Below are 12,046 nucleotides of genomic sequence, written 5' to 3'. Positions count from 1 at the left end.
CTTTTAAATTTGACCATCGCGTCCGTCTTTTCGAATCTCCATCGACACATTCCATCAATGGTTCCTGAACTATATGTGGCATGATTCCTGTAAAACCAGGAATATGTAGGCAGCTCATAAACCAAAGCGCGGTCAAAGTTCTTTTTCAATCACCGTTTCCGGTCAAAATTGGCCATCTTGTCATTACCCGACAACTCTTTCATCCTCCTCGGGTAAAGATGGGCAGTTGTTGATACCCAATTTTTCCCTATATATTTTATACCCAAAATATTTTCAAAATATCATATATATGCATATATAAGCACATCCAATAGTTCTAGTATTGTTTTGTTATTTTTAAACCAATTTACTGCCTATTTTAATACCATAAAATTCCAAAATCATTACCAAAATTATCGTTTTTGATGAATAACTTATTTCATTCTCCTATTTACACCAAAATATAATTAATACGATTTTTGTATATTTTTACAATTTTATTCGGAATTTCTAAAGCTTAATTGCATGAAATTGCAATTATGGCCTATTTTTATAATTAACTACGTTTTATAATTATAAAATTGTTCCAGATATTTTTAGATTAATGTTTATATATTATCAATTAGCGTTGTGCTTTCAATTTTTTTTAAAATTATTTTTTAACTATTTTAATTAATTAAAAAAGAGGATAAATGGCTATTTAAAAGCTGGCCCATTTCCATTTTAATTTTAGCCACAATTGAACTTCAATTTTGACCCCAACTCAGCCCAATTAGACGACCCAATTTTTACCCGACCCAAACCCAATTAATCTAACCCGCCCGCTTCCCATCTTTAAATCCTGGACGTTAATTGTTTAATCAACGACCCTCGTTCTTTCTTTCCTTATTTAATTCCGCCCCAACCCCTAACCCTAATCATTTCTCCAAAGTAGCCGCCCCCGAATTCTCTCATCCTCTCAAATGCTCTCTAACACTCGAAACCCTAGTCGCCTCTGTCGTCATCTCCGACTAGTTCTCACCGGAGTCCATGGCTTCTCAGGCCATGGACGGCCTGTGCTCTCTTCCCTTCACTCCCAAACCATGATTATTCAAGGTTCTTCAAGGATTCGATCTTCAACAGGTTTGTTCAGGTCCTCCGCCGACCTGAGTTCCTTTGGTTTCTCTGGCCCCGTTCCGGTGTGTTCGAGCTTTGACAAGGCTTAGCATGGCCCAGACTCGTTCAGAGACCAAACCATTCCAGGCCTTCTCGTCTCTAGGGTTTCCGAGAAACCCTAAAAAGCTTGATTCGAGGTTTTTCTTTCCTTATTTTCTTAGATCTGTAGCAGATCTATGCTCTATTTGATGTTTTAACGATTTTCCCTAATTTTTCCTTTTTAAAATTAGTCTGTTCAAATTAGGATTTTCAAAAAATCCTAAAACGATTCTTCTTCTTCTCCTTCTTTCTTTATGTAAATTTGTGTGTTCATGCCATGCTTTAGGGGTTTCCGTTTGTTTCTTATGATTTGCTATTAATATGCATGTCTCTCTGCCTTTGTTCTATTACTGCTTCTACTGATTTTTCTATAAGCATGTTTATACGCCTATCTTGCCTGTCCCTTTACTATTTTTGATACTGAAAGTGTTTACTCTTAATGGATTTATTTGGGTTATTGAACTTGCTTCTTTTACTACTTCCTAAACTTCTATGGCATCTCTTCTTTCTTCTGAACTGGTTTAGTTTTAGTTTTCACTCTACTGCTTTCGATTGCTACGTATGTCTGTGTATTTCCTCGGGGAATTCTGAAACCCTATTTGAGGATTTTGCGAGCTTTTGGTTCTAGGGTTCTACTCTAGAAACCCTAGGCTCTCAAATTTGTGCTGAGTTCATAGACTGAACTGAAACTTGCTTTCCTTTTTTGCTTATGATTCTAAAACTGTTTATGCCAATCTTTCTTTCTTGCTTGATACTAGCATGCTTATATACGAGGGTTTTGTTCTTTTTGAATTGATACTATTAGCTTGTGATTGATTTCAATCTCCTTTTACTGAGGCTCGATTGATTTGCTACTGATTTTTTACAACTTAGACTTTTCCCTATTTTCCTGACTAAGCTCAGTCAAAGCTTTTAAAACTTTCCGGCTGTTTGATTACTTTGTTTCCTTATTCTTTCAAAACCGTGTACTATAGTTTCTTACCTTAAATAGACTCTGTATGAACCTACCCTTTATTATGCTACTCTAAAAGGTTTTCATTATTTTTCTTTCCTTAATTACTCATTCCCGTTTGAAATCAAATCCCTTTGACTAAGGGAGATTCTGTTTGATTGGCAAAAAGTTTATTTCCTTGCCTTTTTGTTTACTTGTTTTTGCACTATAAAAAAGGACAACCTTTTCAACTCTAGAGGGCTCTCTCTCGAACAATTCTTTTTGCATCTTGGCAATACACTTCACACCTCAGAAAATCATAAATACTTCTTTTTCAATACTAAATAACAGTTCCCTCTACTACTGCTTTCTCTACTACTACTGAGCACTCTGCTCCGTTCTCTCCTATTGCTTGAATATTCTGGAGTTCCTCTGAACTCCCAAGTGCTTGCTGAGGTTTTCGAGTTGCTCCTGTTAACTATCTGGCTGTTTACTTGCTGTTGTTTCTCTGTTGTGCTAGAATTGCAACTGGTATGTGTTTCTAGTTAAATAACCCTCTCCAACTATGTGTGTTCATTTCTCTTCTTCTACACATTCTTCACTATGTGCTTATGTCCTATAACTGTGGCATGTTGTATTCTTTCTTCTATGTCCTTGCATCGTCAGTCTGCTATGCTTTCTTATATTTTCCTTAATTTTAGTGTATGCTTTTTGTATGAAAATCCCTTCCCTCTATTCACTTTTGCATGCTATTACTGTTCTGGACCATGGCAGCATCTTATGTTACTGTCCATGATCCAGAACTAGACTCTCTTGAGTCTCTACCCAAATGCTTTCCCATTCCCTCTCCACTTTATGTGTTGAGCTTTAACTTGGGTCTGGTTGTGTCCTAATCACCACTCAAACCCTAAGTTTGACTCCCCAGAGTCTGCTCTTATTTGTTTAACCTAAGCAGGGGGTCAGGGGATGTGCCAGCCTATGTCATGGCTGGATATGACCTCCCTCTGCTATGTTTCTTCTCTCACTTTGCACTCATTCCTAGTTTCCTAAGTTCTACCCCTTTTGGTAAGCCATGCTTTGGGAACCTGGAGTTCCCTCTGAACTTGGATGCCTGAAGGCTGGTAATTCCACACTTGCACTATTCTGTTATGACTGTGTCCATAGTGTAAGCATTGCCTGGGGCTCTTGGAGGCTCCATGGAACTTTGAAACACTCTGAACAAGAGAAGGCCTTGGAATCTGGAATCCGGATTTAGTGAAACACATGTTATCAGATATTAAGATTGAATTAGGCTGCTCGGATCTAGCTGTAGGCTGTGATGTATTTTTGTTTACTTTCTTTCCCCTGATTTTGTAATAACTTTGTAAAAGGAACTCGGGGAAATATTAGTAAAGGGTGTGGGAGGAGTTTACTTTATTGCTAAAGGGTAGATACCATGCCTATAGGACCAATGTTGTTATTTAATCACTTAGATATCATGCCTATAGGTTCACGCTTTAAATCATCTAGAGATCATGTCTATAAGTTTCACATTCTTTTTCATTCAATCATTTAGAAATCATGTTTATAGGATTTAATGTTCAACCATGTTGCAAATCATTAGAAATCCTGCCTATAGGACCTACTAATCAACTAATTGCATATAGAAATCATGCCTATAGGGAATGCAGAAAACGTTAGGCAAACCGTAGGGTAATCAAATACTCATTTCCTTAATGTATAAAAACAGTAACGAGTCTTAAAAATCAAGGTATAGATATCCTTCCTATAGGGTTTCAGACTCGCCTAAATCTGCGTAAGTGATAACCAGGCCATTGGCTTTTTCAAACAAAGCTCGTCCAAACTTGTCTGCAATTTTCCTAAACTTGCATTTTCTTTTTCTTTTTGAAACGTTTTCAACTCTCTGCCTGAATTTTTATTCGTCTCATGAAGCTCTCTTTCAAAACAGGTTTCAAACTCACTCTTCTTTTAAAAGCATTCTTACTTCTGAAAACTCTACTTTACAATTTCACCGTACTTCTACTTAAACAATTATGCTGATTTTTCAAGTCATTTCTGAATTCCTGCAATTTTCAAGCTTCTGTCTTAAACTTTTCTGCATTAGGTGCTTAATCAGTAACTTGTTTAAAATACCTCAACTGCTGACAATTGGATCTAGGCTGCCTAATGTAGACTTTTTATCCAACTCCACGTGTTGAACCAATCTGCCCGCTATTTAATTTTTTAAACACCAAATCAGTACACGCAAGACATGCTAAACTAGTTGCTATGTGATTTATGGGGATTATATGAGCTTTTGTGTGTTTGTTTCATTCCATATTCATTTGCTATTTGTTTTGATTGACGCCCTAGAATTTTATCCTTTAAACTCCATAAAGGCTCCATTCCTTTCTTCCCTCTTAGGATTAGAAGTCCTAATACCCCGGGACTGATAGGTCGGGATGGGTATTAGTAAACGAGACTAAACGCGCTTTAATACCTTAACGGGGTGGGAAGGGTAGAATATGGATATGATGACCGGTGCGCTAATATCTCGTGTGAGAATGATTGTTGGGTATTGCACCAAGGTGATCCATACTGTATTTAAACCTAGGACCTTTTTCTTTATTTATACGATGTGATGTATTCTTAAAAGTAATGTTTTCTTCAATCAATCTTTTCTTTCCAAAACCACTTATGTCTTTTTTTTTCTCTTTTCTTTCAAAACTTTCAACTTATTTGTATGCCTTGTCTGTTTGCTTCTACCCTTCTTAAAGTCACAACTAAGCATGGCCGAGAACCACACTAGTGGATCTTGAGGGGTGCCTAACACCTTCCCCTCGAGATAATCTCAAGCCCTTACCCGAACTCTGGTTTTTCTTTCAAACTCTTCTTCTTTTTCTTTTAAAGTGTCCTAATGCACTATAATCATTAGGTGACGACTCTTCAAACTCCATGACCTGATTCCTTTAAAGGGAATAAGAGTTGTTTTGTCCATAATGTCGTAAAACCCGATTTCCCCTTAGAAAAAGGGGGCGTCGACAACTTGTATTTCATTATCTTAAGTTGAGTTGGACCAAAGTCCCGGGCCGACTAGTTCGACCAAAACTAGAACATACATAAGTTGAGTTGACTGAACTCATTCGTTATGTAACTATCATGGTCCAACATGGCCACAAATCATAATGTACAACTATAAATGGACAAACGTTGTATCAATGATCCCTCGTACTTAAATCAGGAATACACACGGGCCGCCAAGGCCTCTAACATACTGTACATAATGAACCCATGTCTACAAAGTCTCTAAGAGTATTCGACATCAAACAGGACAGGGGCCCTCCTACCCATAAGTCTATAGAAAAACCCTAACATTATGGCTTATAGACTCAGTTGCGCTTCGAATGAGGTAGAGTCTTACCGATCCTTCGCTGAATGCTAACCTCGTCTACTATGAGGGCTCGTCAAACTTATTGCCTACACCTGCAGGCATGAATGCAGTGTCTGCAACAAAAACGACGTTTATACGAATAATGTACCGAGTATGTAAGGCAAAACTAAAACATAATAATAAGACAACATTAATGAGAGAGATATAAGAATCAACATGACCATCTGAAGTGCCACCGTATATGCATACTTAATTATACTATATATATATATATAGACACACACACATACATACATATATACATACATACATGATGCCTCTCTTTGGGTCTATTATAGCTTGGACTATATCTTATCCCAAAATGTCAAACTTCGACCAAACTCAATTTCTTTGATTTATTTACCCTCTAACCTTCACAACACTTATTTATCACTTGTTATAAATAGTATAAATACTTATAACCTCAAAAATAATCTTGTCCTTGAACTTATGTCAATTGTCTTATGACAAATCACAAGTACAAAAGTACGATATGTAACATCCTTCCCCCATTTAGAAACATTCATCCTCGAATATTAACTCCTAGAGAATTATGAAAATTTTGCCAAAGTCTCATCTTTAAACAGAACTAAAACCCAACCTTTATCTGAACTCTAGACTATTCACAACCTTCTGCACTCGAGTATCTCTTATCTTCTTCACTTTTACCTTACTTACCTTTCATTCTTGCATCGTATCTTCTGTCGCTTTCACACACTCCCTTCCACATAGGTGGAAATTATGCCTTAAAGATCTACTGTGATTACTGCACCTCTAGTTCATACAAAATCCAGCGGAAGCTTCATACTGACTTCTTATGACTCAACTCTATGGAACGATCTGGAAATCAAAGAAGGGTAACATTTCCTAAATGCCCTATAGCATCTCAATTATAAATGTGGCACGCAACACAATAAGTGAGACTCGACTAGGTACGACTTGTAAACTCCCCATGACACAACTTGCTCTACTACCACTTTGTCACACCTGGCTGTGGCTGGCACCCAGTGTCGTGCTGGCCCGGGCGAACCACTCTGTAACTCATGATCGTTTGACCAAAATTAGAAAACACACATATTGCATTGACTTAACTCATTCCTTTTGTAACTATCATGGTCCAATATGGCCACAACTCATAATGTACAATGGTAAGGGGACAAATGATGTATCAGGGATCCATCGTACTTAAAACATGAATACACACGGGCCGTCAAGGCCTCTTTCATACTGTACATAATGAACATGTGTCTTAAAAGCATCTAAGAGTATTCGACATCAAATGGGACAGGGCCCCTACCTACCCATAAATATGTAGCAAAACTCTGACATGATGGCTTATAGACTTGGTTGTACGCTGAATGAAGTGGAATCTTACCAATCCTTCACTAAATGCTAACCTACTCTACTATAAGGGCTCGTCAAACTTATTACCTACACCTGCAGGCATGAATGCAACATCCACAACAAAAAGGATGTCATTACGAATAATGTACCAAGTATGCAAGGCAGAACTGAAACATAACAATAAGTCTACACTAATGAGAGACATATAAGAATCAACCTTACCCTCAAAAGTGTCTTCGTATATGCATACTAACTATACTCTTATATATATACATATATGCCTCTCTTTGGGGCTATTATAGCTTGGGTTGTATCTTATCCCAAAATGTCAAACTTCGACCAAACTCATGTTCTTTGATTTGTTTACCCTCTGACCTTTACGACTTACTTATAACTTGTTATAAATAGCATAAATACTTATAACCTCAAATATAATCTTGTCCTTGAACATATGTCAATTGTCTTACGATAAATCCAACGTACAAAATTACGGGATGCAATAATATATATATAGAAGTGGAGATTACCAATCAAGTTGATGTTTGGCTATGTGTACTAGGAAGGTCTATCCAGCTATCTATCAAGGCATGCACGCTTGAAATGCAGCATCCCCAACAAAAGGGAAATTAGTACAAAATAATGTACTGAGTATGTAAGGTAATAGAATAAATGAAAGCTGAGACTGAACTGATAAAATAATAATTGAACATAACTGGGAGTCAGAGATGACGTGAAGATATGCTTACCTATTGATACCGATTGAACTCTTTCAATGTAGCAAGTAAAATACTTGTCCAACCCTATAAACCATAGTACGTGTAACTGGTCTACCATAGTAGGCTCTCTCATAAGAGTTCTGCATGATAGGCTCTATATCTCGGCCATTCTAGGCTCGATCATAGGCGCTCGGCCACAGTAGGCTCAGTATATAACTTACCATCTGATCTGAAGTTGGTCAATATGGGCCTTCCTACTGATTATAGCTCGGTGGTGGTGTGTGTGTATATACACACACACACACACCATCTGCTCTCTTGACTGGAAGAAGACAATACTTAACTGGATATAAAGTCCCGATAAGGGAGTACAAACTTCTCTTTATGTCTCGTTATCAAACGCATGTAGTTACAGGATCATTCCAAAATGGAGGAAAGGTTTGGCCTTAACATACCTTATCACAATCTGTCCAATAACCACATTGAGCTCATCTCGTCTCACATTAATATACAACAACGATACTAATACTATCATTAAATTACGAAAGGTACAATAATCGTATAATGAACGACAAGCTTATTTATATTAAAATGGGAAGCATCTCCCCTATAATATTTACTTCCTCCCAATTCATGATAACACCCATAACACACAACATAAGAACATATATCCATCACAAAATACCACATAATTACCCAACACACCCCAATCACTTTATACACAAAACGACAACCATAGTAGTGTCAAACAACCGGAAAATTTTATGACGAATGACCAGCCGACCACCCTTCCATTATGTGGTGTTTATTCGCACCCTTTCTCCTCCCAAACTACATAAAAATAGTAGCAAAAAAAGACAACCCAACAGCAACACGAAACATCCCACAAAACAGTCCACTACAAGTTGAATAACTCAAACTCACGGCTTCTGATCACCGTACCATGAATTCTTACAATTATAGAAAGAATTTATCTACTATATCAGCTCCTAACTTGGTTCTTCAACTTTCTAGAACTTGAAAAGAAGAGAAAATCATTTAGGATTTTGTGCGAAATTTTTGGGAGAAGTTCGCAGGGATTTATCTCTAATTTTTGGATGTATGATGAGTGGATTATATGAAGTAAATCATCCCTTAAAGGGGCTCTTTGGCCGACCCCAACTAACCCCATTTTGGACATATTTTTTCCTTTAATTTAAACAAATATGTGACATACCTACTTGTCACCTATGCAGTCTGCGTAGTCTCGTAAAAATGTAATTATCTCTCTTCCCTGATGTCTTATTGAAAAACAGTTTAATGCGTTAGAAACTCCACTTGTAGATCTTCAATTTTATGTGTGGGTCACCCCGTAACTCTAAGTATATTGGGTGAAAGCTCAGTGATGTTTGACCCAAATTTAAGTAAAACTTATGAACGTAACTTGTGATGACTTTCATCAACTTTTGTTCCACAACTCGTTTGACATCTAAACTTAACACATGACAATCATACGATTAAAATAACTCATAACATAACCCTTTTATTTTGTTAACCACCCATTCTCACCCCAAAGGTATATGTTATAACATTTTAACTTGTCGACTTTCGATGAAACTTATTTTTTTCAATTTGTTTACCTTCTAAACCTTCAAACCCTCATGGTACTTGTTGTTCCTGATCTTAAATATTTGTAATCTCCAAGTTAACACAATTAACTTACTTTATATATACTTTCAAAGATAATCCCATTTTTTATCTTACATCAGTTTGCTTACGATGTACTTTTACGTATGAAAATATGGGTTGTAACATCATTCCCCCCTTTGGATAGTCACGTATTATGTTTTGAATTCAATCGAGTTGTCGAACAAAAGTTGGCAATGGTCGTCACTAGTTTCGTTAGTAAATGTGCTAAAAAGTAGGTCAATTGTAGCTGATATTTTCTCCCAATATACTTGGAATTACGGGATTACCCACCTACCAAATTGAAGATATGTGAATCTAGATTCTACTCATTAAACTGTTTGTTGATACAACATCGTAATAGAGAGATATTTGCATTTTTGCGAGATTGCGCAGACTACATAGGTGACAAGTAGGTGTGTCACCAACTTACTTAAATGAAAGGAGCAAATAAGTTCGCAAAAAAGGCTAGCTGGGGTCGGCCAAAGGGAACTTTTAAGGGACGATTTTCTTTCATATACATCTAAAAATCAGAGATAAACCCCAGCAACCCTCTCCAAAAAATTCAACACAAAACCCTTAATGATTTTCTCTTCTTTTCAAGTTCTAGTTGGAGGAAAACCTAATAGTTAAAGAACCAAGTTAGGAGCTGATATCTTTACCAAATAAGATAGTTATACTTCCCTCTTTCATCCCTTATTCTTCTGCAAAGGTAGAGAAACTTGTTCCGTAGTAGTAAGAACTCACGGGACGGTGACTGGAAGTTATGAGTTCGAGTTGTTCAACTTGTAGTGGACTGTTTTTTGGGTTGTTTCATATTGCTCTTGGGTTGTCTGTTTTTCTATTGTTTCTATTGAGTTTTGGAGGATAAAGTGTGTGGAGAAACACCACATAATGGAAGGGTGGTTGGCTGGTTATTTATCATAACATTTTTGGGTTGTTTGACACTACTATGGTTGTCGTTTTGTGTATGAAGTGATTGGGGGCGTGTTGGGATGTTTTGTGGTATTTTGTGATCGATAAAAGATTGGAAAATGATGTATATATGTTTTTATTTCTATGTTCTTGTTGTTGTTAGTGTTATCTCGAATCGAAAGGAAGTAAATATTATAGGGGAGATGCTGCCTGTTTTAATATAAAATAAGCTTGTTGTTCGTTGTGCATGCGATATTTGTACCTTTTGTCGCTTAGTGATAACATTATTATCGTTGTTTTAGATTAAGGTGCAATGGGACGAGTTCAACGTGGTTATTGGACATATTGTGTTTAGTTATATTAAGGCTAAACCTTTACTTCATTTTGGCATGATCCTGTAACTACACTCGTTTGATAACGAGACATAATGAGAAGTTTGTATTCATGGATTTATGCACATTATCCTATTCTCATAAGGTACAGTATTCTCCCTTATCGGGACTTTATATTTAGTTAATTATTATGTTCTTTTAGTCTAGAGAGAAGAGAGTCTATATATATACAGTATTATAGCATTTTTACCACCACCGAGCTATAATAGATGGGCAGACCCCTATTAGTTAACCTCAGATCAGATGGTAAGTTATATACCGAGCCTACTATGGCCAAGCTCCTATGAGTGAGCCCATAGTGGTTGATAATACCGAGCCTAGTATGGCTAAGTGCATATGAGCGAGCCTACTATGGTAGAGCAATTACCCATACCAAGACCTATAGGATCAGACAACTATTATACAAACTATATTGATAGAGTTAAATCAGTGTCAGTAGGTAAGCATATCTTTAGATCCGCTTTGACTCCGAGTTACTTTTAAGTATTATATTATCAGTTCAATTTCAGGTTTCAGTTACTCTATTGTCTTACATACTTTGTACATTATTTCGTACTAACGTCCCTTTTGTCGGGGATGCTGCATTTCATGCCTGTAAGTCCTGATAGACAACTGGATAAATCTTCCTAGTAGATAGAGCTAAACAACAGCTTGATTGATAAGCTCCACTCCCCTGGAGTAACCAGGTCTAGACTTTGGAGTCTATTTTATATATACATGTTTGATGGGTAGGTCGAGGCCCTATCCCGACCATGACACATTTCTTTTATCTCTAAAGGCTTATAGATGATTCCTGCATATTTTATATATATGAGCTTTTAAGAATTGATGAGTGGTGATTTTACCACTCATTTTAGTCTTTTTTCTTTAGTTTTTATGTCCTTTAACTATAACATGGGGTCGTTTATGGTGTGTATTATTAGGTTTTCAGGTAAATGATGCCATAAAATGATTTGAATTCAATTGAAGTGGAATTGAGCAAAAAAGGTTGAAAACAATGCAAAACTCTTCAGGGATTCTGCATCTGCGGAATACTGGTCGCAGAAGCGACCTCGCATCTGCGTGAAATTGCCCGCATCTGCGGAGCTGAGCATACTTGTCGTGGGACCGCATTTGCGAGTTAAGAACTACATATGCGGTTGCGCATCTGCACGTGGGAGCCTGCATCTGCGGAGCCAGAAGTCACTTCCGCATCTGCGCTAAGGTATACGCATCTGCGGAGCTGCACCTGCGAGGATTCTTCCGCAGGTGCGGTCAACGGGCATCGGACCTGGACTATTATGAGATTTCATATTTTATCAATTCCAAACTCACAAATACATGACCAAGCCTATTGGGAATAGATCTTTGGCTTTTTTCAGTATCTAAGACTAGAGAAAAACATGTTTTGGAAGCTAGGGTTTGCACACACACTTGGGTCTTGTTGATTTGAAGCTTGTGGTTGAGAATTTCTAACTCATTTATGCTTGCTTCTTCATTTTCTTGCTTTGTATTGTATATC

This window comes from Nicotiana sylvestris, chromosome 11, assembly GCF_000393655.2.
Source record: "Nicotiana sylvestris chromosome 11, ASM39365v2, whole genome shotgun sequence".
NCBI lineage: Eukaryota > Viridiplantae > Streptophyta > Magnoliopsida > Solanales > Solanaceae > Nicotiana > Nicotiana sylvestris.
This window is presented reverse-complemented; position numbering follows the sequence as displayed.